A 14,649-nucleotide genomic window follows, 5' to 3' on the forward strand; every position below is an offset into this window, starting at 1 on the left:
TGGCATTATATATATATTATACATGTCTCAAATGACACCCAAATATAAGAGATTATTATATTATTCTTTACATATTTTAAACCTAATTTTAAATTTAAAAAGTTAACACAGTTTGTTTCTTTATGTTGACAAAACTAACACTATTTTATTATTTTGTTACTAATATAATTAAGTAAAGGCGTTTTTAAAAAACTGACATTGGACGATAAAGTATATGAATATAGAAATATGCATACGGGTCTCCGCTGATATCTCTAAATGTCATTTCGATAAATCAATCATACCAATATCTATGAAGACAAATGTAAACGTCTTCATTAGGGGACAAGTTCATATGAGCAGGAAATGACACTTATCTAATAGATACAGTTGACTATTTATAAAATTATCGATAATAGCTTGCACGGCAATGTCCTCACTTGCATATAATGTTTAAGTTTAATTCATCCCTTGACAATATAACACGGCGAACAAAACTATTCGTGTTATAAATAGATATTTATTTAAAAAATGCTAATGTTTAATGCACACACTTAAGTTTAACTTACTTTATATGAGAAGGAGACATAATCGCGAAGGAGACATGGTCGCGTTCCGATCCGGTAGTAGTTTAAGAAAAAAATTGTACCTGACAATTTGTAAGTGCCGTCGTTGGCCTATACAAAATAAATATATTTCATTCATTTCATTTAATCATTTACGTAATTGTTAAGACTAAGTAGTTATGTATTTTATTTCGTCTTTAATCTTCTAACTAAGGAGATTTTTAGGTAATAAGTTCGATTGATTGGTACATCCTCATTGAGTAATTTCAGCCAATCACCTAGATTATTATATTAACCTAATGGTTTAACTGTTTCACCATCTAAAATATTTAGGTATACATGCATCTACAGTTACAAAAGTTGTGGAAACTCTGAATTGTGCTCATCTCTATAAGAATTATGAATGAGCGGATTTGATAAAAATGTTTACATAAGATTACTTTTAGGAGTGATTATAATTATTTAAAACTACTTTCATGTTAAAAAATAAAAAAAACATATAAGGACCCGTGGCGTCGCATAGCAGGTACGATTAGTTAGTTATTTTATTCCGCTGAAAAGAAATCTGTGCTTTCTTTCAAACAAATATCTGTAAAATTACGGACTTCCCACTTTAATGAAATGAAGTTTAGTTTTAAATATTGTGATTATATATTTATGTTATAATACTAAATTAAATTTAAATTTAATTAAAAGTATTCACTTAACCACATCTAAAACTTAACTGATAAGTATCCCACAAGATTCATTTTGCAGGATTAAACGTTATATAGTTTTTTATAGCTTTTTTGGTCAATAACAGGCAATTCAAAGCGTTATAATTTTGAACAGTTAAAAAAATAATTAACAATATTATGCAGATTATTATTACAAAATATATGTACAGACGACGAATAGATAACCTCATTCATGCAAAGTTGGTTAAAAAACCGCTTTTAAACCATATACCGTGGTAGGTATAGTTTATTTTTTTATCGAGGATTTTAATTGCTTTACGTTTAGTTTTGTGGATTTTTTTAGTGTGGAAATTTTATTAAGCCCATAACAGTTATTTTTTATAAACATTGTAATAAATAAACATAGTAACTTGTCAGAACTTCCTTCGCTATATTTTTAACTGGAGAATTATAACAAAATTTGCGTAAACTTACGCAATATTTTAATATTTAATTTTGTAGAAGCCAACTAAGGAATGTTACTAGTCCAGTTATACATTTAAATATGGAATAGAGTATTAATAGTAGAATGAGATGAATATAACAGTAAATTTAAAACAAACTATATACCCTATATAGGTAGTTGTAGGTAGGTATTTTTATGTTAATAAAACAATATACGAGAACACAGTCCACCTATTAGTTTTCATTGCCGTCCATTGACATTTGTAATTAACATGAAATAGGATTGCATCTATATAAAGCCGGATGTACTACTGATCCTATCGAATGAATGAATTTGAATTTGAATCTTGTATTAAGCGTTAAATGTCCTCTCTCCAAAACTACTGTAGGAGAGTAGCGTACTACAATTCATTCAATCAATTAATTATTAGTAGAATACGTATGAGAGTATTAGAGAGTCAAATAATAATTTATTTTTGTGAATTTTATTCCCGAAATAATATGTTTTTTGGATACAGTACCTACACATTATTTATTTGAAGGTGGTAGAACCCTTTGTGGTTCGACTCCGGCGGCACCACCGCCACACCTATTTCTAACTAATAACAGCAGTGTTAGGCGCTGCTGTGTTCCGGGTTGAAGGGTGTGGTAAGGGAGACAGACTTTTCCGAAGCGTTCCAGCGTAGTCCTCAGGGTAGCGGTGCATCTGTAGCCGACCTCAGGTAGGAATATCTAATCATATATGGGATTGATTACAGATGTCCATGGGTGGCAGTAGCCACTTACCATTAGGTGGACTGAATGCTCGTCTGATACTCCTACATTGAAAAAAAAAAAACAAAAACATTATATAAATAGAAGAGCATTCCAAAATCTGTCATCGTGCCTTTATACTTTTGCAAAACAATTACATAAGGAATCAAATCGTATAACGATCATTATATTTCTACTTACATGTTTATAATTACTTATATGTACATAAGTAGATCTAGTTACTAGCGCCAGGAAATACATGACTGCATATTGTAAATATGTAAATAGGATGTATCTAAGGTCTCATCGTATTGAACTTTGAACCGGTTTTAAGAGCGGAGTTATCAAATCCGTCTTCTGTGAACTGAAGAAAAAGTTATCAGCGCTCTCTTATGAATGTCGGTTTGTTTTGTCGGCACTACTGCGATTTGATATAAACAAGGGTCATTTATATCTATCATGGAGCCGTCAGCACGTGCCGCGATAGACAAAATAATAATGATGTATACAAGTAGTGATAACCTTTTTTTTGACAAGGGGGATACCTTCAAATGGCCGTGGGACCGATGCCGAGTTGTGAGGGATTTTTAGCACAGTAAACCCCCCAATGCCTCTTACGATAGGCAGGGGATACCGTAGCCCTATTGTAGTCCTGGGACTACAGGGACAAGGTATTTATTGATAACCTTATTATTAATAAACTTATTCAGTAGGGCCGAGGTTCAAATCTCTGACACATCTTTGTTATGTGTATCTTAGAAAATAATTATAACTTGCTTAAACGGGGTACGAAAACATCGCGAGGGAACAGCACGCTTGAGTGCAAAAAAATCTCAAGGTTGTGTGAAGTCTAATAATTCGCAATTGGTGAGCGCTATGAACTGAGGACTAAACTTTGAGAATTGATGGCGTAGTTGTAAAATTTACGTCTTTCACGCTAGGAATCAAAATCATTTACAATTGCGTGATCACGAAGAATCATACCTGAACCTGAAAGTTGATAAAATGAGGGTGTAATTATGAAAATACAAAGTAAATACTATTGTTATACCGGTCTCATTATTTCACGACATTTACCTTAAAGCAACATTGATTTTTTTAATTAAAATCGCCTGACATCTAATTTGCAGTTTATTAAGCAATGCTAAATTGAGGAAGTAGACAGATTGATCTCAGATTTCACAATGCCGATAGCCGTCGCTAAAATACAATTGAATGCACTGTACATGAAATAATTATTGTACAATATTTAATTTGAAATATTGCTGTAGTTTATTATATCAATTTTATATAATAATTGTGGTTTCAACTATAGTCATGGTTTTTTAGAATTAATAAAGGTCACTTTTATAATTATAAATGTAATTAAATAAATTGAAATATGTGATATAACTTTTTATATTACATTCGATAATAAAAATAGATGTGATTATGTCTATAACTCGTACTGCCGATTCCAAAATAAATAAATTTTCAAAATATAAAAAAGTTTAATTGAAACTCTCTAGCTTTCATATTTTTTAAGAAATTGTGACCGCTCCTAAATACGGTCCGAACGTACTATAAACTCAGAACGTTGATATAATATACGAGTACCTAACCCTTTAAGTGGTAGTTAAAATAACAACCACAATCGTTGAAAGATGGTAGAGACCTTAAAAAGGTGATAGAGCCAGTATGGTTCGACCGAGGACGTACCACACCATACGTATAGCAAGCATGTCTGCGTTTCGGTAAATGGGAGTGAGAATGCATCTGTAATACTTCGCTTAGCTTCAAGTGGACTGCAATCCGGTTGCCACTCCAATCTTGTAAAAAAACTATGGAATTTTCTGTGCATTTCGAGGAGACCAGTTATTCAAGTATTCGAAAGCAGACGTCCGTAAATGCGGATTAGATAATACAAGCGACTGTTAATAAACCAAATGACATTTATTTTCTCTGTCATCTATGTGTCTTTAGAATATTAAATGAGGACAGATTTAAATAAACTGATACGCCCCCGTAGAAGCCCGGTGGAATTTTTAAATGTTTCGATGACACCAGTACAATAATTAACGCATGAGATTTGATTCCATTGCGTTTCTATGAGTATGTTCTGTCCGTATTAAAAGTTGAGAAGGAAGGTGATCATCGAGACTGGCTATGCGTATCACCAATACAGTAGTTAGTAAATTGATAAAGGAAGTTGAAAGTCTTCGGGATATAACCCAGTGTTCTTGTACATGACCAGAATAACACAGCCCCTCTGTGTTCAGAGGGGCTGCCTCATTCTAGATACCGCATATTATGTAGAAACAATGTACATACATCAAACAGCTTCTTAAATATTGCATGCTAATAGCGTATCGATGTACTTTGCCTTTTAAAGACATTGGCAATTGAGGGAATTTGGTTACTTTATTGTGTCATTTTCGATTTTGGGACATCTCATTATTAATTTAAGTCCGCGTACACCTACTTTGTTCCTAGAAGGACACGTGCGAGCGCACGTGTTCCTGCCCGAACATTACTACGATTATTTACATATCGGATTTTGCTAATGTTGCTCCATTCCGTCCGGATTTCTATCTCATAAAACAGACTTAATTAGGCACCTTAAACTTTTTTACAATAAATTTTATAATTTAACTTATAGGTATAAAATTGTGAATTCTATAACAATTGTGTGATTGTATGTAGTTTGAATAGTGTGTTAAGGGAGACACACTTTCACTGAAGCTTTACAGCTTAGTCCTTAGGGTTAGCAGCGCACGTGTGGCAGACCTCAGGTAGGAGTATCTAATCCTATCTGGGGTTGATCATAGATGTCTATGAGCGGCAGTAGCCATTACCATCAGGTGGACTGCATATTATGAAAAAATAACTAAACTTACAAAACTAAATTAATAAAAAAAACATACATAAATTTGCAGGCTCCGTGGAAATCTTTAAAATACGATAATTCTAAGTATTGTGAGAGCAGTAGGTGTAATATACAGACATAATTATAGAGACATAAAAAAGTAACATGAGCATTGAACTTTTTTCTATCGAAGTGCAATTTGAGAGGACAGAGGTAATATCAATTGCTATCAGTAGCTGGATGGATTGGACCATGGATCAATGATTACAATTGATTAATGAAAATTTTCATCTTTATCAACATTATCAAGCCATACTGCTTCACTACTAGGCACGGGTCTCCTTCCTTAATGAGAAGGACTAGAACAAAGTCAATCAATCAGTGAAGTTTTCCTTCACCGGTAAAGTGAGTAATCATTAATTTCTAATTAAAAAATCATTTTAGCCTGCATCTGTATAAAACATTTAATCATAAGATACATCTGGTAGCAAACACCTAATAAGCGTACCTTGACCCTTCTCTAAAGTATCTTTTTGGTTAAATTTATGTGTATGATAAAGGGCTACAGTTATTAAGGAAGTGAATTTTAATAGCCCTTAACTATGCCAATTAATTCGTTGTTTATAAGAATTTAAAGACGGTGAAGCTCACGATCTTGCCCAACTGCACGCATTATTAACATATTTATAAAAAATACTCCTATAGGTGGTACTAAGGTGGTAGACCCCTTTGTGGCTTGACCCGGCGGCAACACCGTGACACCTTTCTGCCTATTAACAGTAGTGTTAAGCGCTGCTATGTTTTTCCGAGGAGTTCCAGCGTAGTCCTCAGGGGTAGCGCCCTATCTTTTTCTTTTTTTAATCTCATTTATTTCGAAGTTTTTATACAATTGTACATGACAACTTCATTATTACTAACACTAGTGACATACAAATAATACTATAATATTCCAAAAGTTTCTCAAAACATTAGATTTTTCTATTTTGAAGATAAGCATTGATGAAAACACATTCGCGTATTCGTATCTGTGGCCGACATCAGGCAGGAATATCTAATCATATCTGGGGTTGATTACAGATGTCCATGGGCGGTAGTACCCACTTACTACGAGCGAGGCGAGCATGCAGTCCGCCTGGACGGCATGCTCGCCTGCTACTTTATACCTCTTGTAATAAAAAAATCTAAAACCTATTATAGATTCGTTGCCTTCTAAGAATTAAGATGGTCGCTTATGTAGGTCAGCTGGCATCCACGCCCTTTCTTCGATACGCAAAATTGCCTTACGTTAGAAGTAGGTGTGGCGGTGGTAGATCCTTGTTCGTTGTAGCCAAACTCTGTCCTTACAGGGGTGATTCAGTTATAATCGGTACTGATAATATTGTTGTTATAAGGCATATAAAGCAGTAAACCATTTATAAAGTGACTTTACATTCCAACATAAAATCCCATTAAAGTACTTCAAATAATAAACAATTATTTGAATAAAATGCAATTACTTAACCCGGATTGAGGAATACTAAAGTGAACTAAGCTTCCAAAGTTAATATTGACTGCTCTAACATTTTCTCTAGTAAGACTTCGTTAGTCATGAACTAGGAAAACTGCTAAGTGAAACGGCTTTTATAGGAAAAATCTTTTAGAAGGCTTTAAACTTTTTTAATTTCCTACTTTAGGGCCAGTTAAGAGTGTTTTTATAGTATTGTGGATTATAAGTTGAAAGATTAAAAAGCGTTTTTTTTTAACAGATGATAAAAGCTTGCTGTCTATCTGTCCACAATCTTAGTTATCAGCCACTGCTGCTGAATGTTTCTCATTACCGTGGTTTTAGCAAGTCTTAGTGATAATAATGAATTAACATATAATTCCCTTGAATTAAAATATAACTTTCAATAGTCAGCGGTGCGTGCCAGGCATTCTAACCTAACCTAACCTTATACCCGGCAATTACGGTATAATTGCTTAAATAATGATCACATGCTTAAACTATGATGGAAACCGCCGTATACATTTTTTTATATCGCCGTATAGCGAAGTCCTTAGAGTTGTTTGAATACGTAATTCGCAAGAAAGCTGAACTACTGGCTAAACCCCGTCCATTATGAGAAGAAACACGTGCTTGGTAGTAGTAAAAGTCATTTAACAATATTGTTAAATGACTTTACTCACACATTTTATACAAACATGAGGATCGAAGTTGAAATCCACTCGTTTATTTACACAACACTTTATTACTTATTCAGAACTAAAGTTAATAATAGTATTGTTATAAGGAAATGATATTTATTATTCAACTTTTTATAGCGAAACTCTTTTATGAAGCTGTTACAGAGTTCTCAATTCCCTCAAGCGATCTGCAAATTATTCTAGCTATAAATGGGAATAAGGTTTTACGTATTGAAGATCGAGACCAGAGGAACAGTTTTGTTAAGAATTTAATGGGTAGCTAAGTTATATAATATTGAAACACCAGACGATATATTATTTGGTATTATTATATATTTTTGTATGCTGACAAATTGATAAATATGTGAGTTTTGATAACATTAATACAAGTCTGATATGTAGAATGCATTTCACATTGTTTTCAATCGATTTTTATATTATGATTTTTGTTTTTTATCTTTTAAATAAATAATTATATTTTTTACGCATTATTTACAAAAATATTTTTGGCGGTTTGGCTGTTAAACTATATCTTAATCATAATAATTGCACGTCAAAGTGTTGAAAATACGACACAAATTATTAAAAACAAAATACAACAAACCTGATAAAATGAACATATCATTTCGTATTATCCTTGTCATAGTTTTAAAGTACAAAGCTATATGAAATAATAAAATAATGCACTTCATTTTTCAAACCCATTAATTCATTTTTTGCTGTGTTAAAGAAATATTTGCATTCTTTACAGCGTACACAACCGCGGTTGAAAACGGGTGAAAGTTAATTGAATTGCACTCTAACGGGTTATGAGTTCGTTAAAAATTCAGAACAATTATGTTACTTTTACCCTTTTACTGAACACAAAATGTGCATTTTCATTCATGCAGATCTGTTCCATTTTAATTTTACAATAGAAAATATAGTCATTAGAGCGGTTTACATGTGATCAAATAATGTAATTTCTTTCTTACAGTAGACACAAAAATACCTGTTAAGTACGGAAATAGTTTTTTTTAAATCGAATGATGCAAAACCAGAAGCAGCTTTTATGTCTTTAATTTAATGATGCAGTATCAGTTTTCATCAAATTCAGTCTCACTCCTTTCAGTATTTTACGCTAATCCCTATAGTTTAAGATTTCGCCATCAACCCGCACTTGAAAAACCTTGTACCTATAATAAATAGTCGATGCCTATTTATCTAGCGGCATTTTTATAAACCATCGTATAAATGAAACGAAAATATAATTATTGTGTGAATACGACCTTACGGATCATTCCGCTTCGAAGATGAGATCATTAGTAGATGATCCTACTTTTGTAGATAAAAGATTTATAACCACTCTTACTTTTTAACCGACTTCAAAAAGGAGGAGGTTATCAATTCGGCCGGTATCTTTTTTTTTTTTTTTTTTTTTTTTTTTTATGTATGTACAGCAATTACTCCGCCGTTAGTGGACCGATTTTAATAATTCTTTTTTTATTGTGTAGAGACGAGCTGCGAATTGGTCCCATTTAAATATGGTTAGGATCCATCGATTGGTTCTGGAGAAAAAGAGGGGAACTCCTCCACCCAAATATAACAGCCATAACTTCGCCATTTATGAACCTATTTTAATGCCTTTCATTTCGTGTGTGGACAATTGCTACAAGTTGGTCCCATTTAAATATGATGAGGATCAGAGTGGGTTCTGGAGACAAAATATGTAACTCCTCAACCGATGGGTATAATTGAGTTTTGTTTGAAGATATTTGGTGTAGGTTCTAATGAAATTGAAAAACCAGTTTATCTTTGACTATTTAAGGGTCTGATAATGTGGCTCGGAGTCAAAATATGTAACTCCTCAACCGATGGGAATAATTGAGTTGTGTTTGAAGATATTTGGTGTACGTTCTAATAAAATTACAAAGCCAGTTCATCATTGACTATTTAAGGGTCTGATAATGTGGCTCGGAGTCAAAATATGTAACTCCTCAACCTATGGGAATAATTGAGTTGTGTTTGAAGATATTTGGTGTAGGTTCTAATGAAATTACAAAGCCAGTTCATCATTGACTATTTAAGGGTCTGCTAATGTGGCTCGGAGTCAAAATATGTAACTCCTCAACCGATGGGAATAATTGAGTTGTGTTTGAAGATATTTGGTGTAGGTTCTAATGAAATTGCAAAGCCAGTTCATCATGGACTATTTAGTTAGGTTAGGTTAGGTTAGGTACACGAATTACTCCGCCGTTAGTGGACCGATTTTAATAATTCTTTTTTTTATTGTGTAGAGACGAGCTGGAAGTTGGTCCTACTTAAATATGGCTAGGATCCATGGGTGGGTTCTGGAGAAATTGAGGGGAACTCCTCCACCCATGTAAATATAACAGCCATAACTTCGCCGTGTAAATGAAATTTTAATGAAGATATTTGGTGTAGGTTCTAATGAAATTGCAAAGCCAGTTCATCATTTACTATTTAGTTAGGTTAGGTTGGAACATATAAGACAATATAAAACTAAGCGAGCAGGGCGCGGTAGCGCCCTGCGAGCGGGCGGTTCCAATCAATGTAAATTCAGACCTTACTTTCATTCATGATCACGTTTATACAATTTTATATTGTATTAATGTAAAAGTTAGTATGTCATCACTAAAAAGGGTGAAAAAAAATTTTTAACAAAAAATACAACCGACTTCTATGTCACTACAAAGTAAAAAATAATTCAAATAAATGTTGGTTTAGTACATATTTCTGAAGTCGGCGCTCAAGATATTTCGTTGGATAACGATGTAAACAGCGTGTCTAATATGTGTGCGTGTCTAAGTCGGCGCTCAATATATTTAGTTGGATAACGATGTAAACAGCGTGTCTAATATGAGCGCCGACTTCAGAAATATGTACTAAACCAACATTTATTTGAATTATTTTTTACTTTGTAGTGACATAGAAGTCGGTTGTATTTTTTGTTAAAAATTTTTTTGAATGTATTTACCATACCACGGCCATATTTTATAGATAGGAACATGTTAATATAATTTATAATGTTAACTTGTCAAATAAATTTTCTTTTAATTACGAGTTTTACGCAATACGTTCATTTTATTAAGCAATGTTATCGAATAACTAACCTTAACTATTTCCATTACCATTGCCTAATGATCCTAATTGATTTATGACGCTACCACCCAATAAAGTGTTAAGGTAATAAAACTATACATTCCATGAATTAACTTTATTGTGCAATATCTAATACGTTACAATTTGTAGAATGCGGCTATTACAAATAAATGGGTAGATGTATTGTAGTATAGCATAAGTTCCTCTTCCCGCAGATGTCGAAGGGAACTAATATTAAATCCAGGAGGTGAGCGAACTCTTCCGTTCCGGGATTAACTCTTAAATAGAGCTATAGACTAGAAATCCCTAAATTGCAAAACTTTTCACAACAAATCACTTATCACACTGCTTTACACACAAATTTTAAGAGGAGCCTTAGATGGAATCCTGCACCTGGTAAAGGCAGAATTATTAATATTTTTGCTATAACTTTAACTAAGACCTCATTCTTGAAATTCACACGAGTTATTCTATTTTTATAAGTTTTATTATGCATTTTATAAGTTTAAGGATTATAAAATAGGTACGACTAATAATTAATAATGACAGATTTTTTTTATATAAATACTAGGATAATTCTGAATTTTATTTTAATTTCAATCTCACTTGTACATCAAGGACATAAATAAACCTTTGTCCTTCATAATTTCTTGTATTTTCCCTCAATAAAATATTTTTGGGGTAATACTTATACTAACATGTTATTATACATTACCGTTGTTTACAAGGCTGTATTAACATCGTGTAATGACTTTATAGTATTTACATTAATTATTATCTTGTTTTCTTAAAGAAAAACATGATTTTGCGCGCGTTTCCACTTGATAGTAATGTTAGCTAGGACTTGGGTAGGATTCCAACTCTCTGTAGTTCCGGGACCAGAATAGGGCTACGGTATCCCCTGCCTGTCGTAAGAGGCAACTAAAAGGGGCATTCGAGGTTGCGAGCGGCAAGAGTGGGAGCTTGAACCGCCCGGCTTGCGACCCCGGGAAGGACGGCGGTATGAGTAGTCACATTCCGTCGTATACTTCAGACGGTGTGGTGATATAAACTCACCTTGGCGGGTCCCGACGGGGCAGCTGAGAGGACTCCGGTCGCGTTCCTTTGGAGATCCCGGAGTCATCTATGCAGCGCCGAGGACGGCCGGTTTTAGTGCGGTAAAAGTCCCGCATAACCCCGTGTCGCTCTCACGGCACGGGGTACCTTTTGAAGGTTTGTCCCTCGAAAAAAAAAATAACTCCAACTCTACTTGGAGTTGGTTGTTAATGTTTTTTAACGGTATATGCCACTTTCCATCATGTAAAGTACGTTTATTTTGATAGTCAATTTTATTATAAAACTTTCAAAGTAAGAAATACTTATGTTACTTATAGTGTGTCACGTAAAAACAGTTGCAGTCGTTTTCATGTTTAAATCTGTGTTCTTAACTTAAAAAATGTGTACTAGGGCGCTAGTAACTATAGAAATTTTATTTTATTTTTTGCTACTACTGAGGAATAAGTTTTAACGACTCGGATAAGTATGTATCCAACGAGTCAGCGGGATTAGATTATTGGTTTGACATGTAGAGTCCCGAGTTCGATACCCGGTCAGGCATGCATCTAAATGTTATTGTTACTTATTTGTGTTTATCCATTGCTCTAACGCAAACATTAATGTATTGCCATTGCTTATTACACAGACAGAAGCTTCAAATTTACATATTCGTATATTTAATACTCCACTTAATGTCATATTCCTGTGTATTTGTCAAGAAATTTCCACAGATGCCACATAATTTCAAAGCCGCGTCATTTTTAAGCGCTTTTATTACAGCCTCCTTGGTAACAACATCGTAAATTAACATTTAAGGCCTGGCCAAATAAAACGCGTATTTTAGCGCCGTGCTAACCGTTAGCTCTAGAAGTTTTTTTTTTTATATTATAAGAGTAGCAGACGAGCATGCAGTCCACCTGATGGTAAGTGGCTACTGCAGCTCATGGACATCTGTAATCAACCCCAGATAGGATTAGATATTCCTACCTGAGGTCGGCCACAGATGCGCCGCTACCCCTGAGGACTAAGCTGGAACGCCTCGGAAAAGTCTGTCTCCCTTACCACACCCTTCAAACTGGAACACAGCAGCGCCTAACACTGCTATTATTAGGTAGAAATAGGTGTGGCGGTGGTGCCGCCGGAGTCGAACCACAAAGGGTTCTACCACCTTCAATTCAATCCTGACGCCGCGCTCCAGCGCAGAGTTATGTTATACTGAGTTACTACTAAGCGGTCACACAGCGCACGCGTACGTCTGTCGCGGCAGCAGGCGTTCTTGTCACCAGGCGTTTTATTTTATTAAAGATTTGCATACTAACGTCGTTATTTGGGAAAAAATACGCACGCACGTAAGAATACGCGTGTACGCGTACGCGTTCTGTGTGACCGCTTACTAGTAACTCAGTACATTACAACTCAGTGGCATCAGGATTTACTTCTAGTGCTAACGCCCTAGCGCGGCTTACGTAGTAACTATTTATTAATCTGTGGCGTGGCGCTAGAATACGCGTTCTGGGTGGCCAAGCCCTTAAATAATACAAATCTTGCACAACGCAATGTTTATAGCGGAACCTTTTTTTATTGTTGATTAATTATATGAAATTTTAATGTCTCAATAAAATTAATTTATGTGACAGTGTACATAAAAATTATCTAAAAATCAATCATGCAGATATACATGATAGATTATTTTTATTGAAATCATCAATGGATTAAGATTAGATGTTTAATGTTACTTTAAGACATCTACCTATTTAAGGGTTCGTAAACAAAACTGCGATGCGACGTCGCATCGTAAAAATCTGCGAGCTCCCTCGACGCATCGCAAGAACTTGCGAATTAATTCGCATCGCACATTCCTGCGATGTTTCGTCACACTTGTTGACGCCATTTTTAGTTCGTTCTGAGACAGCGTGTGGGAAGACGTACAAACCTGTATTTGTTGGGTGGGAAGACGTATACTTTAATGTAAAAAAATGACAAAGTACGTCGTTGACTTTTTATATATTACTGATTGAGGAGCGCCCGGTTCTTTGGGAAACTAAATATAAAATAAATGATATATGATAAATGGATGAACCCAAAATTTTCTTTGTTACTCTTTCCTGTATCTCTTAAGCAATAACAAAAGTGCACACTTCTTTTTACGATCCATGTCACGACCTAATTTTCAAAATACGTTTCGTACGGTTGACGGTTGTCGAAAGAATGGTCACCCTGGCGCTATGCCGCACGATATCGCATCGCAGCAATTCGTGTCGCAATTTTCTGCTTTGCGAATTCGCATCGCGTCGCATGGCAGTTTTGTGTACGAACCCTAAAGGAGGTAAGCAAAGTAGTAAATTAGACAAAATAAAAGTAGGTTTTTATAGGTTAGTACCTATAAATTGTTAGCTCGTTTAATAATTATATTTATTTAATAATTAATTGATTATAATCAAAAGACATTATATGTTGTAAACTGCTATAATTTAAAGGTATAATTACTTTGTGCATCAAAATTACCAATAGGTTGACTCCAAATTCACTTTTCTGGAATCAAATTACTATATGAGTTTAAAAGTCTCTTTATTTACAAACTTTTAGCTGTAAGCTTTAACTTTTATAGAAGCCATTTGAGCTCCTGTAATCGTTTTCAACTGCATACATAATATTTATCACTGACCGTATGTAAAACCTATCGCAAAAAAATCCCGATGTTAAAAACATTTCTTCTAAGTCTTCTAACCTTAAAATACCTAAGACTTTATCAAACTGTTAATTTCACGGAACAACTTTGATTAATCGTGAATATTTATCATTGCTTCATGCAAAGTTATCACATAAGTGACTCGGCGCCCTAGCTGACGTAGCCATAACACACCCCTTTTAACCCAAATGACGTTCGGGGCGCCGAGGTCACGACGAAGTATAAATCTCGCAAAAACGGGAAACATGTAACATGATTCTTGTCTCTACTTTTATAAAGCTGTTTGTTTGTATGGGTATCTCGTTTTGAATCACTTTGATACTGTCATCTGTCGTGAAGAAATTCATGTTATGTATGTCGACCAGACTTGTCCTCGCTTCTGGTAACCAATGCTGG

At 34.4% G+C, this 14,649-nt stretch overlaps 1 protein-coding gene across 7 annotated transcripts in view; it reads left to right on the forward strand.

Moving 5' to 3' along the window:
- The window catches only part of kcc (solute carrier family 12 member kcc), a 479,479-nt gene that overhangs the window by 187,896 nt on the left and 276,934 nt on the right, over positions 1-14,649 (forward strand). The gene's annotated exons all lie outside the window — the stretch shown is intronic.

This window comes from Epargyreus clarus, unplaced genomic scaffold (genome assembly GCF_041222505.1).
Source record: "Epargyreus clarus isolate Ecla_fem2 unplaced genomic scaffold, WU_Ecla_fem_2.2 ptg000003l, whole genome shotgun sequence".
Classification (NCBI taxonomy): Eukaryota; Metazoa; Arthropoda; class Insecta; order Lepidoptera; family Hesperiidae; genus Epargyreus; species Epargyreus clarus.